This window comes from Phyllobates terribilis, unplaced genomic scaffold, assembly GCF_046119375.1.
Source record: "Phyllobates terribilis strain yellow unplaced genomic scaffold, ASM4611937v1 Scaffold_4__5_contigs__length_816908805, whole genome shotgun sequence".
Classification (NCBI taxonomy): domain Eukaryota; kingdom Metazoa; phylum Chordata; class Amphibia; order Anura; family Dendrobatidae; genus Phyllobates; species Phyllobates terribilis.
The window spans coordinates 764,111,120-764,135,569 of NW_027362764.1; the positions used below are offsets into that span (position 1 = coordinate 764,111,120).

At 47.2% G+C, this 24,450-nt stretch overlaps 1 protein-coding gene across 3 annotated transcripts in view; it reads right to left on the reverse strand.

The window, feature by feature from the left end:
- The window catches only part of ZFAT (zinc finger and AT-hook domain containing), a 346,703-nt gene extending 337,772 nt beyond the window's left edge, over window positions 1-8,931 (reverse strand). For all 3 annotated transcript variants that reach the window (XM_073679918.1, XM_073679919.1, XM_073679920.1), the window contains exon 1: window positions 8,790-8,931. The gene's annotated coding sequence lies outside the window, so the exon portion shown is untranslated. The remainder of the gene's footprint in view (window positions 1-8,789) is intronic.
- Between the last annotated feature and the right edge of the window lie 15,519 nt (window positions 8,932-24,450).

Sequence of the window (24,450 nt, forward strand, 5' to 3'; positions counted from 1 at the left end):
CTGATGGTCCCAACCCCATTTATAAGGCAAGAAATCCCACTTATTAAACCTGACAGGGCACACCTGTGAAGTGAAAACTGTAACGGGTCTGGGAGGCGGAACCTCTGAGCTACTATACAAGGGGGTGGTCCTTGTAAGGGAGCGGATGGCGACCAGGCAGGCAGTCACAGCAGGTGACCGGGACAGTCTCTAGAAGAACGGGCAGGAGGTCACGGCAAGTGACCGGGGCAGTCTCTGGATGAACGGGCAGATGGTCACGGCAAGTGACCGGGGCAGTCTCTGGATGAACGGGCAGATGGTCACGGCAAGTGACCGGGGCAGTCTCTGGGTGAACGGGCAGATGGTCACGGCAAGTGACCGGGGCAGTCTCTGGGTAAAGGGTTGGTACGACCTGTGGCGGCTGATGGTAGACGTGAGCTCCCAGGTGAGCAGGCGAGAGTCTTTGGATAAACGGGTGGTCACAGCATGTGACGGCGGAGCCTCCAGGAAGACCAACAGACAGGCGGCAGATGAGCGCTCCCAGGTGAGCGGGCAGAAGTCTCTGGACAGGCGGGTGGTCACAGCACGTGACGGCAGAGCCTCCAGGTAGGCTAGCAGACAGGCAGCAGATGAGCGCTCCCAGGTGAGCGGGCAGGAGTCACTGGACAGGCAGGTGGTCACAGCACGTGACGGCAGAGCCTCCAGGTAGGCTAGCAGGCAGGTAGCAGATGTGCGCTCCCAGGTGAGCGGGCAAGCTGGTCCATAGACAGACTGACAAGAGTTGGAAGGCAGACCGTCGGACCTCAGGCAAGCAGGCAGGTAGTTGATGTGCGCTCCCAGGTGAGCGGGCAAGCTGGTCCTTAGACAGACTGACAGGAGTAGTAAGGCAGACCGTCGGACCTCAGGCTAGCAGGCAGGTAGCAGAATATCAGGCAGGAATAAGACAGCAAGCTGGCAGGAATCTGGCAGGTATCTGGCAGGTAACTGGCAACGGGACCTGAGGGCTGAAGCAGAGTAGTGAACAGTGCAACAACATTGCTCGGGCACCTCCATTTTGGAGGAGGTGCCTTATATATGGTGAAGTCCTCCGGCCATTGGCCGGGGACTCCTTAGGACGGCGCGCGCGGCCCCTTTAAGAGGGAGGGAGAGCGCGCGCGCGCCCTAAGCACAGTGGCCGGGAAGGAGCGCGCGCTGCCAGCAGAGCGGGAGGAGGACGCCGGGCACGGAGCAGAGAGGTGAGGGGAACAGCGTCCCTGCCTAGAAGAGGGCAGGGACACCGGCGCTACAGTACCCCCCCTTTAGGCCCCCCCTTTTTTAGGCCAGACAGAAATTTAGCAAGGATGAGCGGGGCATGGATGTTCTCCCGGGGCTCCCACGTTCTCTCCTCAGGACCAAACCCCTTCCAATCTACTAGAAAAAAGGTCTTTCCTCTTACCCTTTTGGTGGCAAGAATGTTCTCTACCTCAAACTCGTCCTCAGCAGAAACCGGAGCAGGAGGCGTACCTGTAGACTTGGAAAAAGAGTTAAGTACCACAGGTTTGAGGAGAGATACATGGAAGGAGTTAGGGATCCGTAAGTTGGCCGGGAGTTTCAATTTATAGGCCACCGGGTTGATCTGACTGATGACCTCCAGAGGACCGATGAACCGAGGCCCTAACTTGTAAGAAGGTATCTTGAGTCGGACAAATTTAGATGAGAGCCAGACTTTATCTCCAGGACGAAATTGTGGAGGATCCAGGCGTTTTTTGTCAGCGTGTCTTTTCATCCGTTCGGACGACTGAAGGAGTGCGGATCGGGTACTCTCCCAAATGGAGGAAAATTTGCTAACAAGAGATTCCGCAGCCGGGTTGTCCACAGAGGTGGAGACAGGAAAAGGAATCCGAGGATGCTGACCGAAGACTACAAAAAACGGGAATTTGGAGGAGGATTCGCTCTCGTGATTGTTATAAGAGAACTCGGCCCATGGTAGGAGATCCACCCAGTCTGAATGATGGGCATTAACGAAGTGCCGGAAGTAACTGGTCAGGTTCTGATTGATCCGCTCCACTTGACCATTGGACTGTGGGTGGTAAGCGGAAGAGAAGTCCAGGGTGACGTCTAGCAGTTTACAAGTGGCTCTCCAGAAGCGTGAGGTGAACTGTACCCCACGATCCGACACGATGTGGAGGGGCAGGCCATGAAGACGAAAGATGTGACGAATAAAGTCTTTAGCTAGCTCGGGTGCAGACGGGAGGCCTGGCAGGGGAACGAAATGAGCCATCTTGGAGAAGCGGTCAGCGACCATCCAAATGACCGTACAACCGGCAGAGACTGGGAGGTCAGTTATAAAGTCCATTGCTATATGCTGCCAGGGGGCAGCAGGTACAGAAAGCGGAAGGAGGCGACCGGCTGGCAGATGTCTCGGAACCTTGTTGCGGGCGCAGGACACACAGGCAGAAACAAAGTCTATTACGTCCTTGTGCAGGGTAGGCCACCAGTAGTGCCGGGTAATAAGCTGGAGGGTCTTTTTCTGACCGGCGTGGCCAGCCAGTTTAGACCAGTGACCCCAGTGAAGGATCTTCTCCCGATCAGGTACTGATACGAACGTCTTTCCGGGAGGGAGACGATTTAGACTCACGGGAGCCACCTGCATTACTCTGGCGGGATCGATGATGTGTTTCGGATCTTCCTCGAGATCAGACACCAGAAAGGATCGAGACAAGGCGTCCGCCTTGACGTTTTTGTCAGCCGGGCGAAAATGAAGAACAAAATCAAAGCGAGCAAAAAACAAGGACCACCGGGCTTGGCGCGGGTTAAGTCTCTGGGCATGCTGGAGGTAAGCCAAGTTCTTGTGGTCAGTGTAAATTATTACCGTGAAGAGCCCCCTCGAGCAGGTAACGCCACTCCTCCAATGCCAGTTTGATGGCCAATAACTCTCGGTCTCCTATGGAATAATTGCGCTCTGAGGAGGAGAAGAGTTTAGAGAAGAAGCCGCAAGTTACCATCCTCCCGGAAGATGATTTTTGAGTAAGTACCGCTCCGGCTCCAGAGGAGGAGGCGTCAACTTCCAGGAAGAACTGCTTGTTGCCGTCCGGGCGATGCAGCACCGGGGCGGAAGAGAAGGCCTGTTTTAAGGAAAGAAAGGCCTCCTCTGCTTCGGGCGGCCACTCTTTGGGATTAGTACCCTTACGGGTGAGCGTGGAAATTGGGGCAGTCCGGGAAGAGAAGTGCGGTATGAAGAGGCGGTAGTAGTTGGCGAAGCCCAGGAACCGCTGAATGGCCTTCAACCCCTCCGGTCGAGGCCATTTCTCGATGGCAGACAGTTTCTCTGGATCCATTCGTAGGCCGGTCTGAGAAATAATGTAGCCCAAAAACGGAAGCGAGGTCTGCTCAAAGAGGCACTTCTCGTATTTAGCGAAGAGGTGATTCTGCCTGAGCCTGAGCAGGACCTGACGAACGTCCCTCCGGTGAGTCTGGAGATCCGGAGAGAAGACCAAGATGTCGTCCAGGTACACCACTACGCAGGAGTAGAGAAGGTCCCGGAAGATGTCATTGACCAACTCTTGAAAGACGGCAGGAGCGTTACAGAGACCAAAGGGCATTACCAGATATTCATAGTGGCCGTCCCGGGTGTTGAATGCAGTCTTCCATTCATCCCCCTGATGGATACGAACCAGGTTGTACGCCCCACGGAGGTCCAGTTTGGTGAAGATTCTAGCCCCCCTCAGACGATCAAATAACTCCGGAATGAGCGGAAGGGGGTACTTATTCTTCACCGTGATCTGGTTAAGGCCTCTATAGTCTATACAGGGACGGAGAGAGCCGTCCTTCTTTTTGACGAAAAAGAAGCCTGCTCCCGCCGGGGAGGTAGATTTCCGGATGAATCCCCTGGCCAGATTCTCCTCAATATATTCGGACATCGACCGGGTCTCAGCAGCGGATAATGGATAAATACGCTCACGGGGAGGAGTAGTACCAGGTAACAGGTCGATAGGGCAGTCGTATGGTCTATGAGGGGGTAGTGTCTCTGCCTCCTTTTTATTAAAGACATCAGCATAAGACCAATAAGGAATCAGAAGTCCAGGTAGATTAGCTGGGGTAGGAGAAGGACGGACGGGATGGACGGGAACCAGACAGGTCTTATGGCAGTCCTGTCCCCAGCGAAGGACTTCTCCGGTCTGCCAGTCAAGCACGGGTGCATGTCTCTGGAGCCAAGGTAGACCTAGCAAGAGGGCGTGAGAGAGTCCAGGCAGAACATGAAAGGAGATACTCTCAGAATGCAGCATTCCCACCTGCAGAGTAATGGATTCGGTGATGAGTTGGATGGGGCGTGGTAAGAGACCCCCATCCACGGCAGCAACAGACAAGGGTACAGCCAGAGGTTTGGTGGGGATGCGGTATTTCTCTACCAGGGACTGTGAAATAAGATTCCCGGCTGCTCCAGAGTCAAGTTGGGCTAGTTCGAAATAACGGTTCTCCCCGCAGACGATTGAGACTGATAGCAGCAGAGATGGAGAGGATTTATTCTTGTCTAGGTCGACCTCTCTGAGCGAACCTAGACACAGGCGTTTCCCGACCTCTCCGGGCAGGCACGGATCCGGTGCTCCTTACTGCCACAGTAGAAGCAGCTCCCCTCGGAACGGCGTAAGTCCTGACGGGTTTTGACCATCTTGGTCTGGTCGACCTGCATAGGCTCAGGAGAGTGTACCTGGGGAGAGACGGATTTCTGAAAAGTAGGAGCTAGACGTGGAAACCTCCTCTCACGGGTGACCTCTTTGGCACGCTCCTGGAACCGTAGGTCAATCCGGGTGGCAAGAGTTATTAGGTCATCGAGAGTGGTAGGAATGTCCCGACCGGCAAGTTCATCTTTAATACGGCCGGACAGACCCTCCCAGAAGACGGATACCAGAGCGTCGTTATCCCAGGCCAGCTCCGAGGCAAGGGTACGGAACCGTATGGCATATTGGCCCACGGTGAGACTTCCCTGACGGAGGCGTAGCAGTGATGATGCGGATGAGGTCTTCCGTCCGGGTTCGTCGAAGACTTTCCGGAAAGCCATGAGAAAGGCAGGCAAGTCGGACACCAGGGGGTCTCCTCTCTCCCATAGAGGATTTAGCCAGGCCAGGGCCTCCCCGGTGAGATGGGACATGATGAAGGCAATTTTGGCCCGGTCGGAGTTAAACTGGTGGGACAGGAGTTCAAAGTGCAGGGTGCACTGATTTATGAAGCCCCGAGCCTGGGCGGAGTCGCCTCCGAAGCGAGGAGGTGCAGAAAGCCGGGGTCCGGGGTAGGATACCATGGTATTAGTGGACAGCGGAGCTGCCGGATTGCGAGTCATGGCACTGGCGGAGGTTGCTGGCGGAGCAGTCAGAGTGTCCAGGCGAGAATTGACATTCCGCAGGTGACCCAGGATGGACTCCTGTTGGGACCTCTGACGGGACAGTTCATGACACAGGTCCGAGAGCGAGGGAGCTTGGGTGCCACCGGGTTCCATGGCCCGAGCAAACTGTAACGGGTCTGGGAGGCGGAACCTCTGAGCTACTATACAAGGGGGCGGTCCTTGTAAGGGAGCGGGTGGCGACCAGGCAGGCAGTCACAGCAGGTGACCGGGACAGTCTCTAGAAGAACGGGCAGGAGGTCACGGCAAGTGACCGGGGCAGTCTCTGGATGAACGGGCAGATGGTCACGGCAAGTGACCGGGGCAGTCTCTGGATGAACGGGCAGATGGTCACGGCAAGTGACCGGGGCAGTCTCTGGATGAACGGGCAGATGGTCACGGCAAGTGACCGGGGCAGTCTCTGGGTGAACGGGCAGATGGTCACGGCAAGTGACCGGGGCAGTCTCTGGGTGAACGGGCAGATGGTCACGGCAAGTGACCGGGGCAGCCTCTGGGTAAAGGGTTGGTACGACCTGTGGCGGCTGATGGTAGACGTGAGCTCCCAGGTGAGCAGGCGAGAGTCTCTGGATAAACGGGTGGTCACAGCATGTGACGGCGGAGCCTCCAGGAAGACCAGCGGACAGGCGACAGATGAGCGCTCCCAGGTGAGCGGGCAGAAGTCTCTGGACAGGCGGGTGGTCACAGCACGTGACGGCAGAGCCTCCAGGTAGGCTAGCAGACAGGCAGCAGATGAGCGCTCCCAGGTGAGCGGGCAGGAGTCACTGGACAGGCAGGTGGTCACAGCACGTGACGGCAGAGCCTCCAGGTAGGCTAGCAGGCAGGTAGCAGATGTGCGCTCCCAGGTGAGCGGGCAAGCTGGTCCATAGACAGACTGACAAGAGTTGGAAGGCAGACCGTCGGACCTCAGGCAAGCAGGCAGGTAGTTGATGTGCGCTCCCAGGTGAGCGGGCAAGCTGGTCCTTAGACAGACTGACAGGAGTAGTAAGGCAGACCGTCGGACCTCAGGCTAGCAGGCAGGTAGCAGAATATCAGGCAGGAATAAGACAGCAAGCTGGCAGGAATCTGGCAGGTATCTGGCAGGTAACTGGCAACGGGACCTGAGGGCTGAAGCAGAGTAGTGAACAGTGCAACAACATTGCTCGGGCACCTCCATTTTGGAGGAGGTGCCTTATATATGGTGAAGTCCTCCGGCCATTGGCCGGGGACTCCTTAGGACGGCGCGCGCGGCCCCTTTAAGAGGGAGGGAGAGCGCGCGCGCGCCCTAAGCACAGTGGCCGGGAAGGAGCGCGCGCTGCCAGCAGAGCGGGAGGAGGACGCCGGGCACGGAGCAGAGAGGTGAGGGGAACAGCGTCCCTGCCTAGCAGAGGGCAGGGACGCCGGCGCTACAAAAACCATTTCCAGTGACTACCTCTTGAAGCTCATCAAGAGAATGCAAAGCAGTCATCAAAGCAAAAGGTGGCTACTTTGAAGAACCTAGAATATAAGACATATTTTCAGTTGTTTCACACTTTTTTGTTAAGTATATAATTCCACATGTGTTAATTCATAGTTTTGATGCCTTCAGTGTGAATGTACAATTTTCAAAGTCATGAAAATACAGAAAAATCTTTAAATGAGAAGGTGTGTCCAAACTTTTGGTCTGTACTGTATGTGATGCATGCACAGCAGTCTCGGCGTCTCCTGTGTGATGCATGCACAGCAGTCTCGGCGTCTCCTGTGTGATGCATGCACAGCAGTCTCTGCATCTCCTGAGTGATGCATGCACACCAGTCTCGGAGTCTCCTATGTGATGTATACCCAGCAGTCTGGGCGTCTCCTATGTGATGTATACTCAGCAGTCTGGGCGTCTCCTATGTGATGTATACCCAGCAGTCTCGGCGTCTCCTATGTATTGTATACTCAGCAGTCTGGGCGTCTCCTATGTGATGTATACCCAGCAGTCTCGGCGCCTCCTATGTGATGTATACCCAGCAGTCTCGGCGCCTCCTATGTGATGTATATCCAGCAGTCTCGGCGTGTCCTATGTGATGAATACCCAGCAGTCTCGGCGTGTCCTATGTGATGTATACCCAGCAGTCTCGGCGTGTCCTATGTGATGTATACCCAGCAGTCTCGGCGTGTCCTATGTGATGTATACCCAGCAGTCTCGGCGTGTCCTATGTGATGTATACCCAGGAGTCTCGGCGTCTCCTATGTGATGTATACCCAGCAGTCTGGGCGTCTCCTATGTGATGTATACCCAGCAGTCTGGGCATCTCCTATGTGATGTATACCCAGCAGTCTGGGCGTCTCCTATGTGATGTATACCCAGCAGTCTGGGCGTCTCCTATGTGATGTATACCCAGCAGTCTGGGCGTCTCCTATGTGATGTATACCCAGCAGTCTGGGCGTCTCCTATGTGATGTATACCCAGCAGTCTGGGCGTCTCCTATGTGATGTATACCCAGCAGTCTGGGCGTCTCCTATGTGATGTATATCCAGCAGTCTGGGCGTCTCCTATGTGATGTATACCTAGCAGTCTCGGCGTCTCCTATGTGATGTATACCTAGCAGTCTCGGCGTCTCCTATGTGATGTATATCCAGCAGTCTCGGCGTCTCCTATGTGATGTATACACAGCAGTCTCAGGATCTCCTACGTAATGCATACAGCAGTCTTGGTTCTGAACTTATTGCTGTGAGTTCTTTACAAAACTTTATCTCAAAGAGTCGCCTGCGCTCCAGACCGACGCAAACCTGTAAAGTCAGTTGCGAATAGTTTCATCATCATCCATGCCACCTACTATCACACCTCACCAAAGAGAAGCAGCTCCAGCCGTCACATTAGGGGGAGCTCATTGAATGCTTGACCACATACAACAGGGTCATTTATAAGTTGATGATCTTGTGCAGCCGCGAGTGATGTTAGACATATCCCAATGGCCCCCGGCAGAAAAAAGGCTCAGCTGCTATGAGAATCCCGCCACATCTGTCCCCACAGTTTGCTACAATGTGTCAGCTGGCCGGTGTCTGGCTACAAGTCACATGTTCCCTTTAATTTAAGGAGAGAAAAAAATTCCAGCCGTTTTGTGTACACAGCACCTATGAAAACCTGTTGCTGTGGTAACCGACTGCAAACAAGCCCCGTGCAGTCTGATCCTGAAAACCACTTACAGCATCCTTGTCAGTAAGAAGAGCCCAGTCATGGGAAATATATGCACAAGGCTGTTACCATGACGACGCATAGATCTACACAGGTGCTGCATACGTAAAACGGTGAGAGAATTGCGGAGAGACTTCAAAGGGGCAGGAATGTGAGATGTAACAAAGCCACGTGTGAACAGTGCCTGGAGTCCCATAATGACGGATTAAAGGACCTGTACAGCTCAACTGTGGCCACATCCGCCCCCGGCACGTGCACTCCTCCCTCTCGCAATAAATATACACTGGTACTCGCCTGCTAGTGCGCCTCCATGAGCGGCCCCCGGGCTCCCCGCCATCCCCTCATACCGCGGGACATAACGGGGAGACGACAACAAAACTCCCGGAAGCTGCGAGCGCGACCTCTACACGCTCCTAGGAGGCAGCCAATGAGAGCGCTGCAAGCAAACTCTCCACCAATCACAGGGACTCTCTTTTCTTTCACATTTCGGGCTTGGGATCTAAGGCGATCGCCGATTGGATAGAGTGAACTGGTAGGTGGAGTTACTGGTGAGCACTAGAGAGAAAGACAGTAATAATAATGATAGACAGAAGTGTCTGCGGTAATGGGAGGCGCCATATTGTCAGAGATCGATCCTCCTTCAATAAAGTGCGATGGGCAATGCTGCCAGGAGGACAGGGCTCTTATTTGTGGCACATTGTGATTTACCTGCAATCCACAGTAACCCATAAAGTCCAGAGATGTCACGCTCACCTCATGGCTCTTCACAGGGTGATACTAAGTTAGAGGGTTGCAGAAAAAATCAAGGTGGTCTTTTTTTTTTTTTTAGTGGTGTGATGTATATATTAACCTATATTAACCCTTCCCACCACCGTCATTTTTCGTTTCGGCGTTATCTTTATTGCATCCTTTTTTTTTTCCCCAGGAATTATAACTTTTTTTTTTTATTTTTCTGTCAAACCATGGGCTTGTTTTTATACGGGACAATTTGTAGTTTTGAATTACACCATTTATTTTACCATATAATGCGCTGGAAAATGGGGGGGGAAAAAAAATAATAATAATTACGCCATTGTTTTCCGGGCTTTGCTTTTACGATGTTCATTGTGGTGAAAAAATGACCCAATAACCAGATTCTCCTGATCGGTGCGATTATGGCGAAACCACATTTGTCCGGCTTTTTAGTATTTTAGTGTCTTAAAAAAAAATGTAAAATTAAAAAAATAAAATTTAATTAAAAAAAAACTTCATAAATAAAAAAATTTTAGAGACTGAACTTTTTTTTATTTCTCTTTTTGTGTATATACGCGTGTCATTTTTATTGATACCATTTTGACTTTTTTCATTACTTTTCATTGCATTTTTTTGCGGTGACGATCGGGGAAACAGTTCTGGCGTTTTCTTTTTTTCTTTAACGCCTCTACTATGGCTTTTATCATTTTATGTTTTGATGGATCGATCTTTTGTGGACGCGGCCGTGATACTGAATAGGCTTATTTTTTTTATTTAATTTTTTGGATGGATTTTTTTTCCATATTTTTTATATTATTTTTTTTTTCTTCATTTTTACCTAATTTTTTTTTTTAAGTCCCCTGGAACCTGGAATCCTCCGATCGCTTCTTCTATACACTGTGATATTTCAGTATACGGTAAAGATCACAGCTGCCGATGAAGTCCAACACAAGATGGCGGCCACCAGGGCTGTCAGTAGGCCCTGGCTGTCATGTCAACCGATTGGCGTTCCATCGCTGGGTAAGCAATGAGTGCCTGGAGAGACGCCACACCGGGGTCATACCACATAAATGACAACAACTCTAAATCCGGTCGCTGTCTGGACCGGGCTCAGCGCCATCTGCCCTCGCCGATAAATACGCCGTGGAGCATTAAGGGGTTAATATTCTGGCGCCCCTGCTCTGCATGAGTGCCACAGATCCTAGAGGGGTGCATGAACGGATTCCTCCACAAGAGGCCTTCACAGCATACACACACCTCCACCTTCCACCTCAGACCACCAGAGGGAGCCCGTTAGGGATATAAAAAGGGAAGGTGGAGTTAGGCAGTGGAGTTCCTGCAGTAGTTCCTCTGGAGAGTTCAGCAAGTACAGGTCTGAATACAGGGTCGAGCAGTCTAGTCCAGAGAACACAGCTAATAGTTCACCAGTGGAGCACGAGGCTCCTGCAAGCTACTGTAGACTCAGGGAGCTCAGTTAGAGCCCAAGGCGTGTCGACGCCATAAGAGTGGTGAAGCGCGGCAAGCTGCCGCTAGTGTGTATAGCCTAGTGAGGGCCTCGAGCGCGACCGAAGGCTAGAGGAGTGAGTAGCATCGGGGAAAGAGGAGCTGTACAAGCTCACCCCAGAAAACATATTCCGGACACCGGGTCCGCGTCTACAGGGCCGTATATCCCCCTGTAGAGACAACCGGAGACCCCTGGAAGACTTCAGGTCCCAGGATCACCCAAGAGCTGATACGTACCAGAGCCAGGAGTCACGGAGGCCCCACAAGCAGGAAGCACACACTCCAAGAGAAGGCCCTACCACAAAGTCAGCCGGTGCAGGACAGAGACAAAGTTAGGCCTAGCTCCAGGCAGGTCAGAAACTTACTACACAAAAGGCAAGAAACAGGAGGCCCTACACCCGCTCATTGGGGAGGATCCTGATATGCACCCTTCACCCTACAGTGCTCCGGGATGTGCCTGAATTTCCATCAGTAAAATGTACTGAAGTGACTATCGTGTCTGTCCCTGTTCTTGCTCTGACCCAGCTGGGTCCCGTCTGTCCTGCATCCTTACATCCCCGCTGCCCTGAGGCCCCGCTCCACCTGTGGGGAGCTATACCACGCAAGCTGCCTTAACACCGGCCTCAGTGGACTGCGCAGCGCTGGTGATCCTCACCAGACACCACAGGTGGCGTCACGAACTTTCACATAATTATCCACCCTTTAAAAGAGAGGCCCAGGGTACGGGCCCGGGAGCCGACTACCGCGACATCCCCCCAAAACTAACAACAAGGCCCGGGCGCCGAGTCCTCCCTATCCCCTGGGTGCGTCAATATCAGACACCATCTGGAAACTAAGCTTTATTCATTGCTGCCACTACACCCCTGGCCCCCAACCCCACCAGTATTTGTTGACATGGCCATGACTACAACATGTAACCTCTGCAGCCAAACACTGGGTTCAGCGGTCTTATATAGGTAAAAAGGAGAGGTGGGCACTTTTTTTTTTTTTCTCTTTTTATTTCTGTTACATAAATCCTAACAACAAGCGTCTCCTCTGCCATAACAAACACCAGAGGGAGACATGGAAAGTGGGGACAACGCAGAAGTGTGGCGGCCATTTTGTTGTAGATTGTGTATCCGGTCTCGTAGATATCGGTGATCTCTCAATGGCCTCATGTTCTGAATCTTCAGCCTCCAGTTGTCCAAAAAAAAAAAAAAAAGACAAGCGACATCACGTATCTGACAGTCAATGTGTAAAATGTACGCAGAACACTTAGTCCAGACCAGATTTTTAAGATTTACTTTTTTTTTTTTTGCCTTCCCTTCTTCTTTTTATTTCAGACGTAAGTTTTTGGGTTTTTTTTTTTTTTTATTTTGCAGGACGAGTTATAGTTTTCACTGACACCTTTCATTTTGCACTGAAAAAATAAGTAAAAAAAAAATCCACGTGGGAGTGAAATAAAAAAAAAAGATGTAAAAAAAAGTAAACAAAAAAAAAGTGCAATGACTCCATTGTTTTTTGGTTTTGTTTTTACAGCGTTCATTGGGAGATAAAAATGACTCGGCGACATGATTCTCCATGTTAGCGCGATCACGACGATGACAAACAGACGCTGATTTTTTATTATTTTAGCGGCTTCAAAAAAAAATCTGAATTTTAAAAACAAAAAAAATTTGACGGAAGACATAACTGTTATTTGTTTTCATCCGTGGAGTTCTGTGAGGTCTTCTTCTTTTTTTCTCACCAGACGCAGTTTACAATGTTTTGATCACTTTTTATTGCATTTTTGGGGATTTTTATGGCAATCAAAAAACAACAATTCCAGCTTTTCAATTTTTGTTTTTACCTAAATAAATTTTATAAAAATTTATTTTTATAGATTTATGGAAATACGTGGTGATTATATCTGAATCTGAGCAGTGCCAGCAAATTCAGGACTGCTGACACACAGACTGCATTGGGAAAAATGCTTTTGTTTTGAGTCTAATAAAAAAAAAAAAAAGCATCGATAATGATCCATGCACCAAGTGACCGCTGCATCCCATCGCTGGCTTCAGATGTCTCTTACTGTCGGCCTCCATTTCTGCTGTGAATCAACCCCATTCAATAAGGCAATGATTGCATGCTGAATCCGCCCATTTTCCTTCTCACCTCTTATTTTTTGTGTTGCAAAATTCAAAAATTTGCGCCATTTCAACAGTAACGCAATCTCTCCTTCCACTGAAATAAATGGGAGGCAGATTGTTAGCAAATATGAGAGGGGCTTGCAAAAAAAAAAAATAATCCATGCACCCTCTGCAGAAACAGCCCTACACTGATGGATAGTTCTGCAGGAAAAAAAAAAACAAAGAAAATAATCTTCCATGTGTGAATTCACTCGAAAAACTGGTGCCAATGAAGGAAACGTACAACGTAGGACGCTGTAGGTGGCGCTGGAGGGACATTTCCTTCCTGCGCAGCTCATACAGCTCTGCAGGGTTTTTGCTACACCCCGGATTTGGGGACGAAAATCTTCAGCGGATACAGAAGCAGAATTGATTTAGTGAAGTTAATACTAGACACGATTGTCCTAGGTGCAAAAATTCTAAGGCTGCATACCCACGATCACAAATACAAGCTGTGACGACACAACTTGTAATCTTAATTAGCCAGACTTCTAGAGTTGTTAGGCCAGGAGAAATACACTATTGTGTTTGTGTTGACTTTTGAATGTATGTGTTTTTCTTTGGCTGGTCAAGAAGGACAGACTAGTATTTTTATAAACCTGAATGTTGATATTTACTGCAACTTATTGTATGGAGGACAGCAACTCCATGCTGGGGGAACAATGATTTTTGTTAATATACTAATTACATATTGTACTAAGCCAGCTAGTTGCTGATTTACAGAACAAGGGGATACAAATTATGCAAATTGGTTAAATGCTCAAACAATGAGACCTGAGCCCTGCACCTTTAATAGTAGTAGGGGTTGATGACAGCTGTGATTTGTCAAAGATCACAGGTGGCATCAAGCCCTGGTGTTAGTAATGGAGCGGAGTCTATCAGACACCCATACAGGTCCAAAGTAATCCAACGAGTCCAAAGTAAACCAGAAATGGAAACTTAAAAAACATAAATAAACACAATAGACAGTCCCTCTTTCACCAACTTATTATCCAAATTGTCCTCACAAAGCTCCGATGTAGTCCACGTTCCCCGATGTCTCCGGTGACTGTGAGTAGCAGTAAAGTTCCTGCTATTCACAAGCGCCGGGTAATGACGTCAACGCTCATCAGAGAAGCCGGGTCTTGCTGTGCTCGGGATTCGTGCAGAAATTCAGCTGCTTGACAGCCTGAACAAATACCGATCGTGGAAACGGACCCTTAGGAGGTGGAAAATTTCAAAAGCAAAAAAAAAATAAAATGATAAAAAAATAAAAAAAGTTCCTTTACATACACCTAACCTCTCCCAGGATCTGTGGGTGAGCACCACTTTTAGGCCACATTCACACTTTCAGTATTTGGTCAGTATTTGTAAGAAAAATCCAGGAGTTGGTGACGTGTTTCTATTATACTTTTCCTCTGATTGTTTCACTCCTGGTTTTGGCTTACAAATACTGATGTAAAATACTGACCAAGTACTGACCATGTGAACATGACCTTAACTGCGTCCAGATGGAATTGGTAGAGTTAGAGCAGGGTGCCATAAATCAGTATCACGGTGCAGACAGCACACTGACGTCACCATATTGCCTACAGCGCCGGCGGGAAAAAAAAGACTTGGTAACTGGCATTAGTGGAGTATATAATGTATATTTTTGCACTAGGTGACACAAAGGTGGCATCATTATTTTTAAGGTGGTACTAAGAAAGCAGTGATATTATTAAAATTGGGTATTATTTGTTTTAAGGGGGCTAGGCGGTACAATAAATTATACTTTGTTGGGCACTACTGAGTAATGAGATTTAAACCCTTTAACGACCAGGCCAATTTTTACAATTCTGACCACTGTCACTTTAAGAGGTATTAACTCTTCAACGGATGCCACTGATTCTGAGATTGTTTTTTCCGTGACATATTGTTCTTCATGATAGTGGTAAAAATTTATTTGATGTGACTTGTGTTTATTTGTGGAAAAAAAAAAAAAAAAATTGGAAAATTGGTGACAATTTGGAAAATTTTGCAATTTCCAAACTTTTAATTTTATGCCCTTAAACCAGAGATATGTCACATAAAATAGTTAAGAAATAACATTTCCCACAGGTCTACTTTGCATCAGCACAATTTTTGAAATATCATTTTTGTTAGGAAGTTATATGTTGACCCACGATTTCTCATTTTTCCAACAAAATTTACAAAACTTTTTTTTTTTTTTGGGGTCATCACATCACATTTGAAGTGACTTTGAGGGGCCTTTATGACAGATAATACCACAAGTGACACCATTCTAAAAACTGCACCCCTCAAGGTGCTCAAAACCACATTCAAGAAGTTTATTAACCCTTCAGGTGCTTCACAGGAACTGAAGCAATGTGGAAAAAGAAAAAAATGAACTTTTTTCGCAAAAATTGTAGTTTAGACCCAATTGTGTTTATTTTCACAAGGGTAACGGGAGAAAATGGACCCCAAAGTTTGTTGTGTAATTTCTCCTGAGCACGCCGATACCCCATATGTGAGGGAAAACCACTGTTTGGGCGCACGGTAGGGTTCAGAAGTGAAGGAGCACTGTGTGACTGTTTGAATGCTAATTTGTCTGGAATCGAGAGCGGACGCCATGTTGTGTTTGGAGAGCCCCTGATGTGCCTAAGTAGTGGAAACCTCCGTAAAGTGACCCCATTGTGGAACCTACGCTCCTTAAGGATTTTATCCAGGGGTATATTGAATCCACAGGTACAACACAGAATTTGATAACATTAGGTTGTCATATTGAAAAAAAAAAAAAAAAATCTTGCTTTAGCCCCAAACTTCTAACTTTTGCAAGAGGCAACACCCAAAAGTGGACCCCACAGTTTGTTACGAGCGCAGCGACACCCCACATGTAGTCGGAGCAAAAGAGCAATATTTGAATTTCGGAACACAAAATTTGACTGAAAGAGACGACAGAACCATGTCGCACTTATAGGACTCCTAAAAGGTACCTAAACAGAAGAAAGCCCAAACAAATTACCCCATTTTAACTTTTGAAAAAAAAAAAAAAAATATATATATATATATATATATATATATATATATATATATATATATATATATGGTACCCTTTTGTTAAAGGGCATGTGGGATTTCACTGTATAGTCCATGGTACCTTTTTGTTAAAGGGCATGTGGGATTTCACTGTATAGTCCATGGTACCTTTTTGTTAAAGGGCATGTGGGATTTCATTGTATACCTAAGGTTTTTGATAATGTATTGCACACTCCTGTGAGATGAGTCGCAGGATTTATATATGTGCTAGGTTGGTGAATATTATCTTGACCTATTATACACCTTTTTGAGCACATGCATGATATATCTCTATATGATTGTTACTAAATATGTCAACCAACACTAGTAAGGGTAATATTTAACTATATGATCCTCTATGTTCTGGATGAACGGAGGCTGACTTTTGCAAACCCTATATACTTGGTACTTGGCATTTTGAGGTGTGGTTTGCTTGTATATACAGTTATAAGCTGTTGATGGTAATTCAGAAGACCCAGGGTTCATTATATGGCTCTTTGGGGGGGGGGGGGGGGTTTATATAAAGAAATTTTAATATATATCTAATAAACGTTATATTTTAACTACTTTGCTTATGATTTGATTGATCTGGTGGTTACCCCGATAGCTTGTTACTATTATTATACCTACTACATATTGGGATAAGAATCTTGGCGATAGGAATACCCCTCTAAGTTACTCGCTTTTATTTTTTTTCCCATTGTGTTTTTTTTTACGTGTTTTTATATGGTCTTTGATGCTGCAGTTTGTTATGTCACGTTTTAAATAAAGCGGTGTTTTTATATTACGTTGTATTTGGTCTTGGCACAAGTGTGTGTGGGGGGGGGGGGACTAAACGATACAGACAGCAGAACCACTGCAAAAACACCAGCGTAGCCGCTTTGGGAAAATGACCGCCAACTTTTCCCTGAAGCAGCTTAACCTAGAAGAATCTTTTCCCCTATGTATTTTTTTCGTCGAAGATCCTGTTGAACGGTGCATTTTTTGAAAGTTGTTTGCTTCTCTCTAGGCTTCTACGTAGGGCCTGAAAAAAAAAAAATATACAGAGGAAAAATTGCAGAATAAAAAAAAATAAATGCTGCATGAGAGCTGCACAAAATAAAACAAGAGTCGATGCAGATTGCAATGGAGTATTTTGGTGCAGACGCCTGCAGGGTGGGATCATGATCTAAGGCTATATGGTGCATTTTTTGCCGCAGCATTCATGGACATAAAACGCAGCGTATTACAGTTCCAGCAAAGTGTGAAGGATTTATACAAATCTCATGCTTACTGTTAAGTTTTTGTTTTTTTTCCCCTTTCTTTTATACCCTGCAGAAACCGACCTGTCGGGCGTGTCATCCGCACATGACTTCCCCAGTAAAGTTTTATCAAAGCAAGTTTCCAAACCTAAACAGATTTAAAAAAAAAATAAAAAATCCAAAAAGACAAAAATTGCTGCTGAAAAATACGATTACAAAAATGAAAAAAAAAAGCACTCAAAAACAGAAGTAACTTGGTTTAGCCAACTGGTGCAGAAAAGTATCAACAATTCACCCTGGGAACTTAGCCTAAAAAAGGGCCAGAATCCACATATCTGCATGCACTTTTTTTTCTGCTCTTTGTCAGTGTTTACTGCCGGGCTGGAGTTCTATTCATAAAACTTGATTATCCCGAATGAAAGGATTACACATTTTAAAATGGTCACAAAATGGAAAATCAATTGCAAATTAGAATAGCCTTCACGTTTACCATTATATAAATAAATCAGTTTCCTTTTCTGATTTCTAGGGGTTTTTTTTTTTGTTTTTTTTTTATTATTTGTTACCATTCACAAATTACAGCGAACCCACGAAGAACAGGCCCTGGAATAATAATAATAATGTCCCGTGTGTAGATCCATATGGAGAGATTAGGGAAGCACAATGCATTACTCCTCGCTGCGCCGCTTCCCTTCGGAGCGCTCCAGGCGCAGCTTTATTAGAAGGCTTTTATCTTTAGGAAATGTCAGCTGCTTCGGCCGCCTTGTTCTTAAAGAGGAAGGGTGGAACTTCAAATACAGTCTTCGAGAGGGTCAGGGGGAAAATCCTGCGCTCTCCAGCATCCTTAGACAGTCAGGAGCCAAGGAGGAGATGGGAGCCGGAGAGCTTTCATCTGAGCCCCACTTGTCCAGGACAATGCCAATATTGTGCGTCATGGGACCGCTCTGTAATAAGGGCTCCGCACCCAGCGAGGAATGAGTCCAGCCGAAATCTGAGCCAACAGATCAGCTAATAATTGCTTTTAATTTTATCATACAGAAAAAAAAAATAAAAAAAAATGGTCAAGTCTGGTCTCACGCCCTCATTGCATGGCCCGGATATAGGGCTGCAGTTTCCAGACTGTCCAAGGGCTCATACCCATCTGCGTTAATCGGATGTTCCTGAAAAGTCGGACGAGTATCATGCAAGTACAATGGGATTTTTTTCTCACCTAGTATCCCTATGACATGCGATTTTAACTTTAGCTTTTACATAATTTTACGTAATTTTCTATGTCATTTAAAAAGTTTTCTAAGTAAATATTCAACACATACTGTATATAGAGAAATATAAATATGTGATATATAATCAGTGCTTTGCATGTGTACCTTACTGTACATGTAATTTAAGTAATAAATAAAAGAAAAAAAAAAATGGCATGGGGTCCCCCATATTTTTATTAATCAGCTAAGGGAAAGCCGACAGCTGGGGCTGATGTTTATAGTGTGGAAAGTGGGGGGAGAGAGAGGGGAATAATACCCATGGTGCGTTCCAGGCTATTAATATCAGCTCACAGCTGTCTGCATAGTCTTTACTGGTTAGATAACATCTAAGTGACAGTGTGGCAAATCAGGGATGTTCATAGGCGGAGACGATTTTTTTGGGCGCAAACCAGCCCGAACCCCGAACACAGATTTGCTCAACACTACACTGTGTGCAGAATTATTAGGTAAGTTGTATTTTAGTGGATTATTTTTATTATTGATCAACAACTATGTTCTCAATCAACCCAAAAGACTCATAAATATCCAAGCTTAATATTTTTGGAAGTTGGAGTGGGTTTTTTTTAGATTTGGCTATCTTAGGAGGATATCTGTTTGTGCAGGTAACTATTACTGTGCAGAATTATTAGGCAACTTAATAAAAACCAAATATAATCCCACCTCACTTGTTTATTTTCACCAGGTAAACCAATATCAGTGCACAAAATTTAGAAATAAACATTTCTGACATGCAAAAACATAAAGCAAAAAAAATTAGTGATGAATATAGCCACCTGTCTTTATGATGACACTCAACAGCCTCCATCCATAGATTCTGTCAGTTGCTTGATCTGTTTTCGATCAACATTGCGTGCAGCAGCCACCACAGCCTCCCAGACACTGTTCCCAGAGGTGTACTGTTTTCCCTCCTTGTAGATCTCACATTTTATGATGGACCACAGGTTCTCTATGGGGTTAAGATCAGGTGAACAAGGGGGCCATGTCATTATTTTTTCTTCTTTTAGACCTTTACTGGTCAGCCACGCTGTGGAGTAGTTGGATGCATGTGATGGCGCATTGTCCTGCATGAAAATCATGTTTTTCTTGAACGATACCGACTTCTTCCTGTACCACTGCTTGAAGAAGTTGTCTTCCAGAAACTGGCAGTAGGTCTAGGAGTTGAGCTTCACTCCATCCTCAACCCGAAAAGGTCCTACAAGTTCATCTTTGATGATACCATCCCATACCAGTACCCCACCTCCACCTTGCTGGCGTCTGAGTCGGAGTGGAGCTCTCTGCCCTTTACTGATCCAGCCTCTGGCCCATCCATCTGGCCCATCAAGAGTCACTCTCATTTCATCAGTCCATAAAACCTTTGAAAAATCAGTCTTAAGATATTTCTTGGCCCATTCTTGACGTTTTATCTTATATTTCTTGTTCAAAGGTGGTGGTGGTTTTTCAGCCTTCCTTACCTTGGCCATGTCCCCGAGTATCGCACACCTTGTGCTTTTTGATACTCCTGTAACGTTGCAGCTCTGAAATATTGCAAAACTGGTGGTGAATGGCATCTTGGCAGCTACACGCTTGATTTTCCTCGATTCATGGGCAGTTATTTTGCGCCTTTTTTGGCCAACACGCTTCTTGCAACCCTGTTGGCTATTTGCCATGAAACGCTTGATTGTTCGGTGATCACGCTTCAAAAGTTTGGAAATTTCAAGACTGCTGCATCCCTCTGCAAGACATCTCACAATTTTGGACTTTTCAGAGCCCGTCAAATCTCTCTTCTGACCCATTTTGCCAAAGGAAAGGAAGTTGCCTAATAATTAAGCACACCTTATATAGGGTGTTGATGTCATTAGTCAACACCCCTCCTCATTACAGAGATGTACATCACCAGATTTACTTAATTGGGAGCTGGCTCTCAAGCCTATGCAGCTTGGAGCAGGACACCATGTATAAAAAGTATCAAAGTGATCAAAATACTCATTTGCCTTATAATTCTGCACACAGTGTAGTCCCGATCACAGTGTCATGGACATTACCTTTTAATACCAGCAATTTAAAGTCAAATCCCAGAGAGACCGAAGAGTCTGGGAGCACAAACTTATGACAACCTTTGACACACGAAGCAGAAATGAAGGTGTCACATGGATTTATGGTCTTTCCACATCAATTAAGGAATGTGCTCCGCAGACTTGTGAGGGCATCAGAACCCCGGAGCAGACCTTGGTTACAGACGGGGAGTCCCAGTCACAGTGTACTGTAGGGCTAGGAGTGCATCACACTCACTTGTAGGCCACAGGCCTCCGCTGTCTCCAGGCCTCCATCCTCAGGAGCCACCACATACAATTCAGGGGACACCAATTTCTTTACAACAGAGAAACGTTTACTGCTCAGTTCAAGTTCATCAAGGGTTGACATGTGGGATAGTGCACAGAAATTCACGTTTCCTTCTTCCTCCTTAGTATAACTCCTCTTCAGCCATGTCACCCATTCATTCTGGAGTGCCCCCCCAAGCCCACTGACTCCATCAGCCTCAGGGATTCCTTCTCCACCACGGCAGTGCACCCAGGACTGACTGCACCTGCCCCCATCACGTAATTCCACCTCCACCGACATCGAGATGTCAGAAGACCAGGCCCGCTCCTTTGTACCTGACCTGAGCTGAGCTCCAGACGTTACAGGGATATCAGTTTGGTCTCCCACCTTGAACGATTGATCCATGCTGCCCCTAGCAGCCCAACCACAACACTATCAGGAAGTTCCCCCCTTTTATCAACACTAGTTCCCACCCACTGGACTAGTTATTTCATTACACATTTCCTATACTTTCCTATCCTATAGACTAAACCTATTGTCCTTATCCTATGCTGTTGCTAAACCACTTACTATATAAACCGTACTTATGATGCCTCAAAGCTAATCCTATGCTTACCATGCACTATACACTACTGACATTACACAGTAACACTTTGCATGACTCATTGTATATTACCATACTACATTTCATAAGACATACATTACTATTACATATAAAACCTCATGACACTATACACATGGTGCGATTGTTGTCTTCAGTGACAGTCCATATCTAGTGTTGAGCGATACCTTCCGATATCGGATCGGATCGATACCGATACCCAAAAAGTATCGGATATCGCCGATTCCGATACCGGAAACCAATGCAAGTCAATGGGACAGAAATATCGGAATGCCATCCCAGCGTGGGAGAGTTCTCCTGATTGTTTAAAAGCCGGCGGGCGGCAAAAAGCCGCCGGCTTTTAAACAATCACACAGCCCCATACTGCTTCCCCGCAGCCTCCCACCCCGATCCTCCGCTCCCCTCGCCACCTCCCATCCCGATCGTAAGTTAGGACCGGGTGGGGAGCGCAGCACCAAGGAGCGGGGAGCGAAGGACCCGGGAGGGGAAGCCGGCAGTGAAAAGACTTCACCGCGGCTTTCCCGTTCTGTGCTGCGCTCTCCCGCCGGTTATTTCAAATGAACAGCTGAGGTATCAGGTGATGCTGATCAGCTGTTCATTTGAAGTCGCCGCGGTGCCCTCAGAGGGTTCATGTGAGTTCATGCTTGACTGCATTGCATGAACTCACATGAACTTTCCCACGGCCGCACAGGTCAGCCTCACCTCCCAGACCATCAGACCCATCATGATTAGTGTGTGTGCGCGGTGTCTGTGCGATGTCTGCGGGTGTGTGCGTGCAGGCAGACATGGGAGTAGTAGTGTCACATCGGCCTATGTCTGTCCCCCGTCCACTCGTGCCAGCAGGATCAGCTCGATGGGAGCAGTAGTTCCCATCAGCCTGATCCTGGTATTTAAACTGCCCCATATGTTATTTTTGCCCCTATACACATCTTTTATTCTTTTAGGCCCCCATATTTTTTTTTTTTGTTTTTGGTCCCCAATAAATTTTAAATACATGTCATTGGTGGCCAGTGGTTACCTACAATAAATTAGTTCATACATTACCTGTCCCCGCCGATCGCCACCTAAAATAAAAAACTACACCTATACTCACCTAGACACCTAATTCCCCGAAGCCATCGATCTCCTGTAATAAAATATAAAATAATAAACCACAACCTTATCCTTACCCCTCCGTAGTAGTCCACGAGTGTCCCACGAAGATCTCCAGTTTAGAGCAGCCACATAGAATGTGACCGCTCTGAACCGCTGCCGCCGCTAGAATGACGGGGCCGTAAAGCAGCCCCGACATTGCATAAGCGGGTTCGCCGGAGTTCAGGCAGCGCTGCTCCGGTCAGCTCCTTTACGGCCCTGCTGTACCGTGAGAAATTCCCACGGTACAGCAGTGCCGTAAAGGAGGTCACCGGAGCTGCACTAACTGAATGCACTCCGGTGACCTCAGTCAGTGGCTCCCGCTGCCGGGAGCGGACGTGTTCCCGGCCGCGTGAGCTTACAGCAGCCATGCACAGCTGTCACCATCTCCAGATGTGACAGCTGTGCATGGGAGATCAGCGCAGGAACGTGGACAGGTAACTATTTTTTTTTTTGTAAACTAAGAATTAAATAAAATGGTGTGTTTTATTTCAAATAAATTATTTTTTTTCTGGGTGTAGTGTGTTTTTTCTTTCTAACACTTTGTAGGTTAGTAATGGGGGTGTCTTATAGACGCCCATCATTACTAACCTGGGCTTCATGGCAGCTGGCGCTGACATGAACCCCAACCCTATTACCCCCTGCCACCGCACCAGGGCAGCGTAGAAGAGCGAGGCTAAGCGCCAGATTTGGCGCACAAATAGGATGTGCCAAATCTGGGGCGGCTGAGAGCTGATTTTATAGCCTGGGTGGGGGCCTATAACCATGGCCCCTTTCTAGGCTATTAATATCAGGTCGCAGCTGTCCGCCTAGCCTTTGCTGGCTCCAATTTGTAGGGGAACCCTATTTTTTTTTTGGGGGGGGGGGGTCCCCTCCTGTAGAATGGGCTGTAAAGCCTAAGTTAACTGCTGCGGACTGATATTAATAGCAAGGGAAGGGGCCATGATCTTTGGCTACTTCCCAGACTATTAAATCAGCCCTCAGCTTTCCCTCTTTTCCTTAAAAATACGTGTGCGCCCACTTTTTTTTTTTTTTTTTTTTTTTTTATACATTGATTAGGGGTTGGACTAGGAAATGACATCAAATTGGCTTTTTTTTTTTTTTTCCCCCTTCACTAACTTTATTAGTCTTCAAAAACACGTCAAAAACGCACATAGAATCCGTATGTGTTTTTCTGGCAAGGAGATTCGGAAATGGTCAGGAAAATTTCTGCTTCATTTCTGCATCGTGGGCACATAGCCTAATATTGGCGTGACCCCATGAATTTCGGGCTTAGGGCCAGCGGATAATACAAAGCTGGCCCTAACCCCTTTATTACCCAGTGAGCAACCGCACCAGGGCCCTGGATGAGCTGGATACAGCACCAGAAGATGGCGCTTCTATGAACGCGACATTTTCCGGGGTGGCTGTGGACTGCAATTTGCAGCGGGGGGGGGGGGGTCCACAAAGCTTGGGCAACCCTGCGCTGTGGATTCCAGCCCCCAGCTGCTTAGTTGTACCTGGCTGGACACAAAAATAGGGCGAAGCCCCACTTTTTTTTTTTTTTTTTTTTTAATTAATTCATGAAATAATAATAATAATAATAATAATAATAATAAAAAAAAAAAAAAAAAAAAAAAAAAAAGGGCTTCCCTATATTGTGGTGTCCGGCCAGGTACAAATAGGCAGCTGGGAGTTGGGGGCAGCCCGTTCCTGCTTGCTGTACCTGCTGGCATACAAAAATATGGCGAAGCCCACGTCAAAATTTTTGGCAAAAATTAATTAAAAAATAAATAATAATTTAGGGACGGCATCTTTATTAACCCCTTGTAACGGGTCTCGGAGGCGGAACCTCTGAGCAACTTATACAAGGGGGCAGTCCTTGTAAGGAAGCGGGTGGCGACCAGGGAAGACAGGCAGGCGGTCACAGCAGGTGACCGGGACAGTCTCTGGGCAAACGGGCAGGAGGTCACGGCAAGTGACCGGGGCAGTCTCTGGGCAAAC